General features: G+C 43.7%; 1 protein-coding gene across 1 annotated transcript in view; it reads left to right on the forward strand.

The window, feature by feature from the left end:
• The window catches only part of T265_09646 (hypothetical protein), a gene marked incomplete at both ends in the record, with an annotated part of 60840 nt that overhangs the window by 29981 nt on the left and 18898 nt on the right, over positions 1–11961 (forward strand). The gene's annotated exons all lie outside the window — the stretch shown is intronic.

The raw sequence follows: 11961 nt of genomic DNA on the forward strand, positions 1-11961 counted from the left end.
TCTCAACTCCTCGAAGACGGTGTACCCCAGTCGACGGAGACGTTTTGCAAGTTCCCTTGCAACCCGATTATGACGAGCACACCTGGCATCATGCGTAATCCAGCAGGATTGCAAAATATGCACCAAACTCACCGGTTGGCCACAGTTTCCACGACATAAGATCGTCTGGCCACCATGACCACTTTTGTCGACCCGTGTGGATGAGCAAGTATTCCGTCGGTTTGGTGTGGGAGAGGTATTAGGTAAAGTTTAATCGGGTTGAGGCTATTCTATTAATTCTGTGAAAGATTCGGTTTTATCGACAACCGTAGAGCGTCACTAGTCAACCAGCCTGATTCATCACCACTCCTTATAAGCGGGCCGGCTCTACGCCCTGCTTTCTATTCATGCTGGAACACTTGGTAATCTCTCTGATTCTACTGGCACTCATTTGGAAACATATCCCCTAAATTCTGAGCTCCTTTCATGTGACACTTTTTGTGTTTTTGCTCGGATTTCATCCTCGGTAGTGCAGTTGGCCAACCCATCTTGTAGAAGCATACTCATCTTGAATTTAGTAGAGGAATTTGTGTTGATTTGACAATACTCAATTCCTTGGCCCGATTTGAGCAGAACGGTCAAATTAGGGACTACCAGGGTATCTTTAAGCTGAACTAGTTATTCCTGGGTATTGTCATCATTCATCGTCAGTGGGATCAATGCACCGGTGTGCAACTGTTACAAGATGTAGACGTTTTTTAGGTGGATGGCGTGTTAGTTATTTTGAGAAGAATTGGAAACTGTACGGCTGAGATTTATTCCAGTACGTGAAGCCACTTTAAGCCGAGTTCCGGGGTGAGCTGTGTGGCTGTTTTCGCGCATTTTAGAAACCATCAACTGTGCGCTCTTCGCCTTCAGGCTGATTCGAATTTGAAACCCTGAGGGTGGTAGTTGAAGGCTAAGTCTTTGGGCTAAGATTGACTTATCAGCGATATGATAAACTCTGACTAAACAGTATACAGTAGCGCGCTTCATCCACGAGTGGACTTAATATCACGTGATTACGAGTTGAGTGGTTAATGAAATCTGAGGTGGAAGCTAGACGCGTCTTCTGAATTATTTCTCTTCTGAACTACTCACAAAAGAATCATCGTGTAAGTAGGTTCAATAACCTCCAGTTGAGATTTTCTCGTGACGGTGATTGCATGAGAGAATTTAAGAAACTTTAACCAAGCTCTTAGCTAGCACTTGGGCCTAATATGGCCTGCTTGGAATGAAGAATTTGCTGACTGGTCCCATTCTGTCCGAAGACCTTACAACCTAGTAACATAGTCACTTGGTCTCATTCTGCATCGCACAGTAACATATCCATTGATTGTTTTCAAAACTTCTACGAAAGTTCCGTTATAGGTCCTGACGTCAAGACCTCTACTTAGAACCCTTCAGTTCATATGTTTACACGATTCTCTCTGCGAATCTGAGTAGAAGAGTCGTAATGCGCTCTGAACCCGATCCCTTTTTAGGACCCCTGTTAGACACACAAACGTCCTCCTGTCACAGCTTGGGGCAGAGCATTTGGAGGTCTGAATGGCGACCATCGTTTTAATCTGATGGATGTTCCACGGATAGGCTGACCTCCCTCAGAACAAACCAAACTAATGTGACCAGAAGCGCCGTCAGCAATCGAGATCATCATCATTCGCCTGCAGTACACAACACGGTGGGAAGAAACCTCACCAGAAATTGTTGAATCTGAATACCGAACCATTCATCTATTTCGGCATTCTTAGTCTGAACGAATATTATGAAGGCTTTTCACCGAGTATTACCGGCTATACTACCTCGATGTGGATGTATTCCGTGTCTATATATTACGAATTTGTCGTTCGCGATTGACGCACTCCCTAAGACAGTCGGCCCTTCGTCACACCTAATGCTATGCAACAGTGTGTGCGTTCTGCTACCTCCAGTAGGCACTGCTTTTGGCCTCAGTGTGATTTCTCTTCGGAGTTGCAACTCGGAGAGGCATTCAGTCATGCAACTGCACTTTTCCGAAAACTTTAAATTATTTTATCGACAAGGACGCGTTGAAACACGTTCCACTGAATCCCATCTTGTTTTTCCCCTAGCACCTTTCGGCAATGTCTTGTCCATGTAGGCGCTCTTTTATGTAAATTTTTCCATCATGTAGCCCCGAAATGAAAGAATTAGGTTTTGCACGATGCCCGTTTTCTATTCGAGCCAAACCCGTGGTGGTAGCTTTACCTCTAGGCTGGCCTAATTTCCAAACAGCCCTTCATGTGTATGTGTGTGCGCTGAATCTCTGTTGATTGAGAGAGGAATTTTCGGAGTTATGTTAATTATGTTATTTGGCTATCATTTTCGTACATATTTTACCACTCAGTTGAAAGCATATTTTGAAATTCTGTGCACCTTTCAAGTGAGAAACCCTATTTCCTAGTTCAGATATTATCGTCGTTAAGGTAGCTGATCACTCCATTTTGTTAAAACAGAACTGAATTCGAGCAAGTGGATAGCTCTAGAATAGCCACACAGTAAACATTTTGAGTGAATGAACAACGCTTCAGGTGCGTCGAGATAGTACAAGGCTGCTGGCATGATTGTTCATCTATTCCATGAAGTTAGGCCCCACTTGTTTCGGTACCCCTATGCGGGTACTTGATTTGCACCACAGTCGGAAAGAAAACCGCACTCTGAACTCCATCCCAGTAATTTGCTCTAAAGGACAAGAAGCAATCAATGAACTGTGGTAACGGCAGCGTGCTTGGCTTCTCTGCTTGTGAAGTTATCTTCATTTGAAGTGGAATGGTGAGAGGTGCTCGGAATACAGGCAACCAGAATGATGAACTCTGGACAAGAGTTTCCCATTTGTATTCTGGTAGAACGAAAGCTATCTCGAGAGTTTTTAGCAGACAGTACACATTGAATTTCGTGTTATTTTGAGCTATTTTGAGTGACCATTTCCTGATAGAAATGAAATTCCACAGGTCCATTACTTGTCTCTATTCTTTGGTACAACATTCGGCACACGTTTGAAAAGATAACTGTGTGTGAAAGTCTTGGACAAACACGGGTGAACGAAATCTGTGAACGACCCCAAGAGGAATTTTCCATTAAGGTGTCCTAGACTGAAGAAGCAGGGACGAAAAAATCCGGGCTCACCATAAAGACGACCCCCCCCCCAAACCAATCTATCGTACAGCTTAGTCATCCCCGCTAATCACAGGGACATCAGACTGAACACCCAGCACTGATCACGTCACTAGTCATAAGGAATCTCACGGATTGGTTCCCTGACTGCCTTAAAACCCAATCAACCTACTTACTTACTCACTTGGCCTGACGAAGCTTTTGTGTCAAAAGCGAAACGTTGCCCAGCAATAAATCCACCGATTGTTTGCCAAACCCCTCTGAAACATCTTGCATTCTGACTCGAATTTTATCCTAGTCAGGGCAGCTGATCAGCGCGTTGTACAGAAGCACAGTTATCAAGGGGTTAGTGTGAGTAGTATTTGTCGCCAGAATTGATGAGACACCATTCACTGGCGTAATTTGAGCAGAAAGATTAAATCATGGAATATAAGGGGTTTTTCTTGCTGAAGTTGTTATGTTCTCAAAATATCACCATCGTTTATATCACCCACGCTGCATAACAGCACTGAATTATTACCAGTTGCGAAGGTCTTGAGTTGGATGATGTTTTGGTAGTCTAAGGAGAATTGGGAGCTACTCAACTTAGATTTAGTTTATTAGGTGAAGCCACTCCAGGTCAAAAAGCCCAGATGCATTCTGTGGTTCTTTGATGTTGAGATCTTATGTTGAGTGTTGTTGTGGTCTTTGTATCATCATAATGTATTACAGTCGACCTGGCTTGAAAAATGTCCCTAACTGTTTTTGAAAAAGTTTGGTGGCAATCGGCAGATTTATTGCTGGGCAACGTTTCGCTTTTGACACAAAAGCTTCGTCAGGCCAAGTGACTAGGTTCCGAGGTTGGGCGAGGTTTAAGGCGGAAGGAGAACCAATCAGCTAAGTCAAGCTAAATCTCTGTTGGGTGTCGGTCGAGGGATTGAACAAGTTTCGGGTCGGTGGGGAAACCTACACGTGTTTGGGTTCAGCCTAGGGTCTAGTTCTTCTGGTTCGGTTCATTTGATGGTCCCTCTTGAACGTTGTTTGAACTTTCTGTCCGTCTGTGTGGATGAACTAGTGCTAAGAGAGTTGTGTAAGAGGCATGCTGTAACCTTTGGTCGGGTTGGGATTTCCACCCTCACCCCAGTTTTTGCTAATGATTCTACGTGGATTGACAACCACACAGTCACGTGTCAATTTGGCTTATCTAAGACCGCTTTCCATACGCTCGCTCCACGCCCTCGATTCTACATCACAATGTTTAGTCACTTCCACCGCCTCGCCTATTAGCCGCTGTGGTGTGAATCGCAGACCCCGGCTTAAAATTTCTACATTCTCCAGATCTATTCTATGTCCCGTGTCCAAGTGATGTACCGCCATCGCTAAGTCTTTGACCAGCGTTCGGTACTCTTCTGCATTCCTTGGTGGTTCGTTTATCCTTCTTTTATGCTCACCAATTCTGGTGTGCAATTCCCTGGCAGTTTGTCCTATGTAAACCTTAGCGCAATCATTGCAGTTAATTTTAACCGGCAAGGGATCTTTCAACTGCACCAAAATTGAGCGTAGCGTTTTTCCCTTCTGAAAATCTGCTCGAATGTTGGCTAAGTTCAACAATCTTCGAATAACCTCCAATGTTCCTGCCTTATATGGAGTAACTGCTGTGCCAATCCATTAGTTACTGGGTCTAGATTCTGCATCCAATATTTTCTTAGTTGACGTTTAATCAAACTGACTGGTTCTCATTCAGTCTTAAAAATTGAGCAAACCTAAAATCTAGTTTCTTTTGTGCCAGACCGATGCATCACCTAACAACAAATATATTGACTGTTTTCCAAAGGTTACCAAAGGTGAGTTATAACTTCAAAGTTTGTGGCTTGAAAGCATTATTCGTATAACTCCAAATCCTATGTGCCCACGGTTCTGCCTTCAAAGAAACAACTAGTGTCCTGAATCAAAGCGATAAGCTCCATCGTCAATATCCTGCAGTTTGGTGATCAGTAGTAGAAGTTTAGTGCGAGTTGACAGGGAGTTGGAATAACCACTCAGATTATTCACAGAAAGTCGAGTTTCCGAACTACATTACAAAAAATAAACGGGAAAAGTTGAAGCTCTGGAAGCGTTTAATCAGAATGCATACAGAAGGGTGACCAAGTATTGGTTCGCTGCATGTTTCACATGGAATTTTCATCATTCCTACAGAAAATCAATTCAGCTTTTGTTTGACTACTGGCTATCATCAACTGCATCGTCTTCTTCCTGGCGGTTCGTATGTGAAGCACGTATGGCAGGGTGATTTCTGAATTCGTGTACACTCAACGCACGCTTATGTTGATACCTCTTTCCGCAAGTCTGACACATATAGTTCTTCCCCAGTGCGTGTTTATCCATATGACTGACCAAGTGGGAATTAGATGGGAAAATTTTGCCACAGTGCTCACACTGTGACAAATTAGGGTTCATGTTGATTGACTCCTGTGAACATACAACCCGGCAAACTTGAAGATGTCTAACAAGGGTACCTTTGTGTTGGTATCTCCTTCCACAATAAGTACACTGAAATTTTCTTTTGTCTGGTTGAGCTAACGCCCGAAACACAGCCAGATTTTGTTCGATAACCTGGCTGTGTGGAACGGCCTGAGAGCTGTATGCACTGTTATTTGTCCTGAGTCTTCCAGCCGTTGAAACAGATCTTCTGTTCATCAGGAGATCATAGTTGGTCCTTGATGTTCCATAGACGAACCGTTCAAATAGCATTTGATGATTCTTTTCCACTGGTGTACTCGATACCTGTGGGAAGTAGTTTTGGGGTTCTTTTGACTCAGGTATTTCCCTGATCGGGAGGAGGTCGGTTCCCTCTGGGAAACAAGATGAACATTATTGCCGAAACAGCTTGGTTGACAATTCAAATGTACATTTTGATTCTGAATGTATATTGTATCAATCTGTACGTAGCTCAGAGGGAGAATACATTCAAAATATGAGCGAAAATTCCTGGGTGGTCATCACCAAAGGAGCCAGTAAACAAGTGGGATTACGTAATGTGGATCCCGTGATTGGAAGGTGAGTCACGCCATAATCTGTCTGGATGTGAGTTAATCACCTCGGTGATCGGCCTTCCGTGACCGAACAATTAAGTGTTCAAACTACTAGCTGGGGGACTGTACCCAGTCTTGTGGTTAGTCTTGGGCAGTTTATCACTCACTGCCTTATATTTAATGTCCGGGGGGCGAATGGGCGAAGGTGGTTAGAGCGCGGATTACTAACCTGAAGGTCCGCGGTTCGAATCCGACCTCCGCCACTCGACTTCCCCTGTCTAGGCTTGGGCAACCTGGCAGTATCCCAGCCCTCGTGCTTCCTTCGGGTGGCATGACAGCTAGGCACCGGAAGGGTGCTACAGCTGAACGCTTTATCTTCTTCTTTTATTTAATGTCCGTTTCGCCATGCATAGATTTTTTTTCATATTTTATACCTGTATTTGCCAGAAGAGAGGATATTGATGTGCTTACTTCTGTCGGATCACTCACGTGTCATGAGTAGCGTCGCAGTCTCCGTTTTTACAACCGGGGTCATGCCGTTGGAGACCGCGAGACTGGTAGTTTCTGCCACATAGGTAGCTCCTTTTAACGTGCACCCCGCCTCAGTATGCGTTCCTGTCCCAATCCGCGTTACAAGATCAGTTATGAGTAATAGGTTCAACTATCAATGAGAAACAGAAGGCCACAGAATGCGAACCGGGGAATTCCGCTGTCCGCAGCCTTCATCCTATCCATCGATGATATTACAGGATACATCAGACGAAAAAGCCTTCGTTTCTACCTAATCAGACGCCCTAGGTCACTAGCGGTTCAACTGCATTATTACAGGCATTACAAACAAAGCATTTGGTTGTATATCAATAATTGGACTTACGAACAGGCGCATATTCTTCAAAAAGGGGATTCAGCTGCGATACTGAAAGTAAGAAAACAGTGATAGAGTAATCGAAGGCGCACCTGGTACTTTTGACTTGAAATGGAATATTGCAGAACTCAATTTACTGGGTCTACATTTTTGTTACAAGGAAAAGTACCCGGGTCACAATAGGACAGAACAGTCAGTCTGATACTTACACTTCTGGCCATGGATAGTGCATCTGGACAACACTAACACCACCGTGACGCCAGTAACGAACGTCATTGTTCCGGTCAGCCGATAACGTTTGTGCACCATAATCAATAGCTTTCTCATGAGGCATTGTAGCTGAATTGACCAACCACAACACAGCAAGACGTATATCCAATCAAAATAGGGAGAGCATGCTGACCGCTAATAGGCCAACTGTTGTGTTCGTTGGCTGCTGTTCACAAATGTCTATTCAGCCCTCTGAGTGTACAGATCGACAGAGGTGAACAATGATCTGATATCGAATCATACCTGTTCTTGCGTTACGTCTTCTGGTTTATCCAGTAGCCGTTCCGCATCGTTGCTCGAATGCCCACTGGAAGTGACAAAATTAGCCGTGTTGGTTTGGTTTCCTTGTGTGCTTTCAAAAGTCCCCAGGCGTGTAAGGGGCTAGATTCTTGAGCCCTCATCCTGAAACACTCTTCGGTTTTGATCTTTGAAAGTTTGTCATTTACTTGAGCTTGTCATCTAATTTGGGTTGCTCTTCCTCCAGGCGGCGATGCCTGGTAGCATATATGGGGAGAGCTGGTTACTGTAGAGATTCCTTATCCATGAATAGTTATTATCTCAGTCTTGAGAACTTGTTTCCAAGACTAGTTTTCTTCTCGTCGGTAGCGGATCTGACGCTCTGTGTGAGATCCATTTCTATCGTTCACGAACAGGTACTTCCTGATACGGTTATGCGCATCCGTTATCACGAATCCAACCATCCGTCTACCGTTTGTTCTCGCAAAAGTCTAGGCTTGCGGGGGATAGGTTACACTAACTAGAAGCATGCATTTTCGCAAGCCTTCACGGTGCACACTTAGCTGTTGTCGCGTGAGGGCTTGAAGGCAGACGAAATTATTTCATGAATGGGCAGTTTTAAGAGAATAAAGCCCGGAATTGTTTGTAGCCATATGTTGAAATAACAGTACCTCGGTCGCATTCAGTGTTAGCTGACCATGTGTCTGTTGATCTGCTCTCCGAGGTTGGCACATGGTTTGCTTGTGTTCAGCTCGCACTGGTGGATTACTGGTAAGAGCTTTACTTGCCACGTCTATTATCAGGGTTGAAATTCCCGTTTGGCGAAGCAGGAGCACTGTTGATATGCACGAAAAAGACCAAAACCAAGAGGAAATCGAAAGCTTCCATCTTTTAGTGCAGGAAAAAAATAACAATGGAGTCAGACTGGTAGGAGGGGTGTTTAGACGAAGGTCATGTTAATGCAGATTGGTGTAGATCAATTCTATACCACTCTCTATCTTGTTCTGAAAAACCATGTCTCCTAGTTCCGTCAGCAGGTATTCATTTGGACTTGCGTTGCACTGAATCATCTGTGAGTACGTTTGCTGATAAAGGTTCGCGCATGCCTTATTGCAAAAATCATGCCGCAGTAATACTGGACAAAGTGGTTTTACTTGGACTAAAACAACCAGTGAGTAAGCTTACATCGGTCGGGTAATTGAAGCAGTAAGCCTTATTTTTTTGTATTTGTTTATCTGAACTGCAATATTCTTTTCATTAACCACTAGCGAACTCAATTGCTTTTGTATCATCCCGCCCCACATTACGCCCAACTTCGTTCATATTAGTCACCAGCGTCAAATAAAATTCAGAACTTCTGCGATTAAAACATTTGTGGTGAAATGTACCTCAAATTATTGAGAAAACGGGTGAGATGTGATCAATCTGTCTTTACGCATGTTCATTTGTAAATCTGCCTCCTTAGATCTATTCCGATTTCATCGTTGTGGTGAAGGAAAGTGAATCCTGGTTTCAGATCTTCGGAAAATCGGACAACCAGTAGAGATGCCTGCACATGTTTGAAATGATTTGAGGCACAGCACATCTCAGTGTTTGAACGCAAACGCGCACTTCGACAGTGTAAAACGACAGTCACCTAGGCTTGCGCAACCTGTGGAACCATATATCTTAGTAAACTCGGACTCGCCGACGGTCAGCACATTCATTCCGAACTACCACTGATGCGCAAGTTAAGTACTCCTGCTGTCATTTTCTTACCTCTCTATTGTTGTGCTACGTAGCGATCCAACTACTGGTTGGCCACTTAGATACCCACTTCCCTTTGAGAGGTCGTTCGGGAAACGCGTGGTATCCAGCTGAAGCTTGATGGAATCTGACGGAATCTGGGCTAGCGTGAGGTACACAACGTCCCTCTGCCTGTTTCTCTACCACTTGTATTCCTTTGTACTGACACTGGCATCAAGGGATTGCACATAGCACATCAGAGTCCACAATATAAGCTCTACTCTGTAGTTTTAGTCGACACAATGTTAACAGAACCACCAAAGTTTGAGCTCCGCTGAGGCTGTAAGTTTGCTTACCGAATCTCAGCTCACATTTTCAAGCTCGGTTCGGACGGGGACCGATAGCACATCCTTAAGAAAGTCAAAGTTTCATCCTGTTAGGATAATACTTCTGCAGAAAATTCAGCAGTTTTTCCAAAATTCTCAGTATAATAGAAACTATTTTTTAGTAAGTGCAGTAGAACTGATTTCTACAATGAGTTTGTTGATGGAGTTCGGTAATAATTTCCACAACAACAGAGATGGGGTGAAATTTCTTCCAGAAGCAGCCAGAAAATAGGTAAGCGTGTTACAAAATCCACAGAATATTCTGTCGTCTTCTCAGAGACGCTTAACTGCACTTGGTACAAAAGCACACAGTATAACAGGACAATATTTACGAATGAATAAACAACCGTGTTGAATGTTCTACACCCAGTTCACATTCAGCACTTGCCGTTTAGAAGCACAGGAGTTCTTCCACAAGAGGTAGTCAGCGGCTAGTTGTTTTGTTGTTCTCCTCCCATTGCGTGGATTTTGGTGAGGAAACGGTGTATATGCTTGTACAATGCTTTCAACCAGCTGAATCCGGTAACTAACTGACGTCGATTTGAACGTTAATCAGTTGCATACAAATCCTACGTGGAACAGCTGTTGGCCGGTACCTGAAGGTACAGTGTGAATAGCATATTATAAGCATGTGATATGACACAAGAACACAACACCCGTTCCTATTAGAAAACAATATACTGTACTGTCTTCCTTTTCCATGTGAGTGGATCTCGCAGCCATGGTATAGGAGATATTGCTGAATACAGGTAGGTGGGGTGCGCTGATAGGTCGTTGGTCTGTTCGTCGAGCTTGGCACTTGGATTATAAACGTTTCATCACCAATCGAGATAATATCGTCAGTGCATCGTTAATGCGTAGGTTCCGGCGTCCTAGGTGAATGCGATTGAGTAGGATGCCTGTTGAACCTATCGTCAGTGCATAGTTAATGCGTAGGTTCCGTCCTTCCCTCGGTGAATGCGGTTGAGTGGGATGCCTGTTGAGCCTACCGGGAAGAACAGCGTCGTCATCAGGTGAAATCTATGTCGTACTGGATTTCTTGAATTTCATCCACTGACGTCGTTGTACCCCTCAATTTTGATCTCATATGTGCCATCACACTACCCAATAACATCACACCTCGTGTTTGATCTATGAACTTCATTCGTTTACCAAAACTCTGTTGTTGACCGCTTCCGACATCTTAGGTTGATATCATTCAATCAGCCGGCCAATGCTACAGGAGAACATGATATTCATCATACCCGTACTTTACGTGTGAACACTATTGCAGCCCGTTAGATCATCTGTCTATTAGTGAAAGGAAGAAGGTCTTTGCTGAGGATTTGTTTATCAGAAAACACCAAATGGACAGTTACAGACTACTGGACAGTGAAGCAAAACCCTCATATCCATCTTGTTTATAAACACTTCTCGAACGTGTCTTCCTGAACTTTCCTGAATATTCATTGACTGTGGCTCAAATCCATGCAAATGCTACAAAGCGACTCCACAAATTCCGTAATAGATCTCACTTTTCAAGAGACACGAAGTGGATTTACGAGAGAACATACTGCTCGCATGCCCCATCAGTAGCATCCACCGTGAAATTTTTGCCCCGGTTCATAGCATTAAAACACTCTCGTCCTCTTGAACTAGATCATTCACTACGTTTTTATGTAGCTGTCTTTGAGGCATCATATCCCTGGCTTGTGAATCAACGGAGTTATCGAAAAAAATCGGTAAGCTTCAGATAAACTCACGCAGTAAACTCACATCCGATTTTGGGCCATACATTCGGAAATGGATGTGTTAACCCGTGTTTACCGACCTGTTTTGAACCGTGCATCCCTCGTAGCATGGTGCAAATGGTCATTTCCCTTACTTACCCACCCACTCCTCGCCCTCGAAAAAAAAACACCAAGTAAAACAACTACTTACTTCTGCGTGGTAACTGTGGGGTTTTGCTCAAATTCGTGCCAACGTTGTCCATAGGAAGAATAAACTCCATGACAAATTTGAGGATATCGGGAGAAGGAAAACAAATAAAACGTTCCATTTTAACGATCACATCGGAACGCTTTCTCTCCCGTTCTGACGTTCAAGTGTCGTGAAATGAAGTTTTGCAAGTGTTAATTCAGACATATTCATACATAGGATTCGGTTTTTCTTACATCACTAAGTTTAACAAATATACACCTCGAAACAAAAGCAAAATGATTGAGTAAAGTTAGTGGTGTGGCATACAACAGGATCTACTATTCGCAGAATAAATGAGGAGGGCTAACTCGCGCCGAATTCAACGGGAATGATCCTGACGATCCCAAAGCTAGGAAGT

This window comes from Opisthorchis viverrini (genome assembly GCF_000715545.1).
Source record: "Opisthorchis viverrini unplaced genomic scaffold opera_v5_291, whole genome shotgun sequence".
In the NCBI taxonomy this organism is placed as follows: domain Eukaryota; kingdom Metazoa; phylum Platyhelminthes; class Trematoda; order Opisthorchiida; family Opisthorchiidae; genus Opisthorchis; species Opisthorchis viverrini.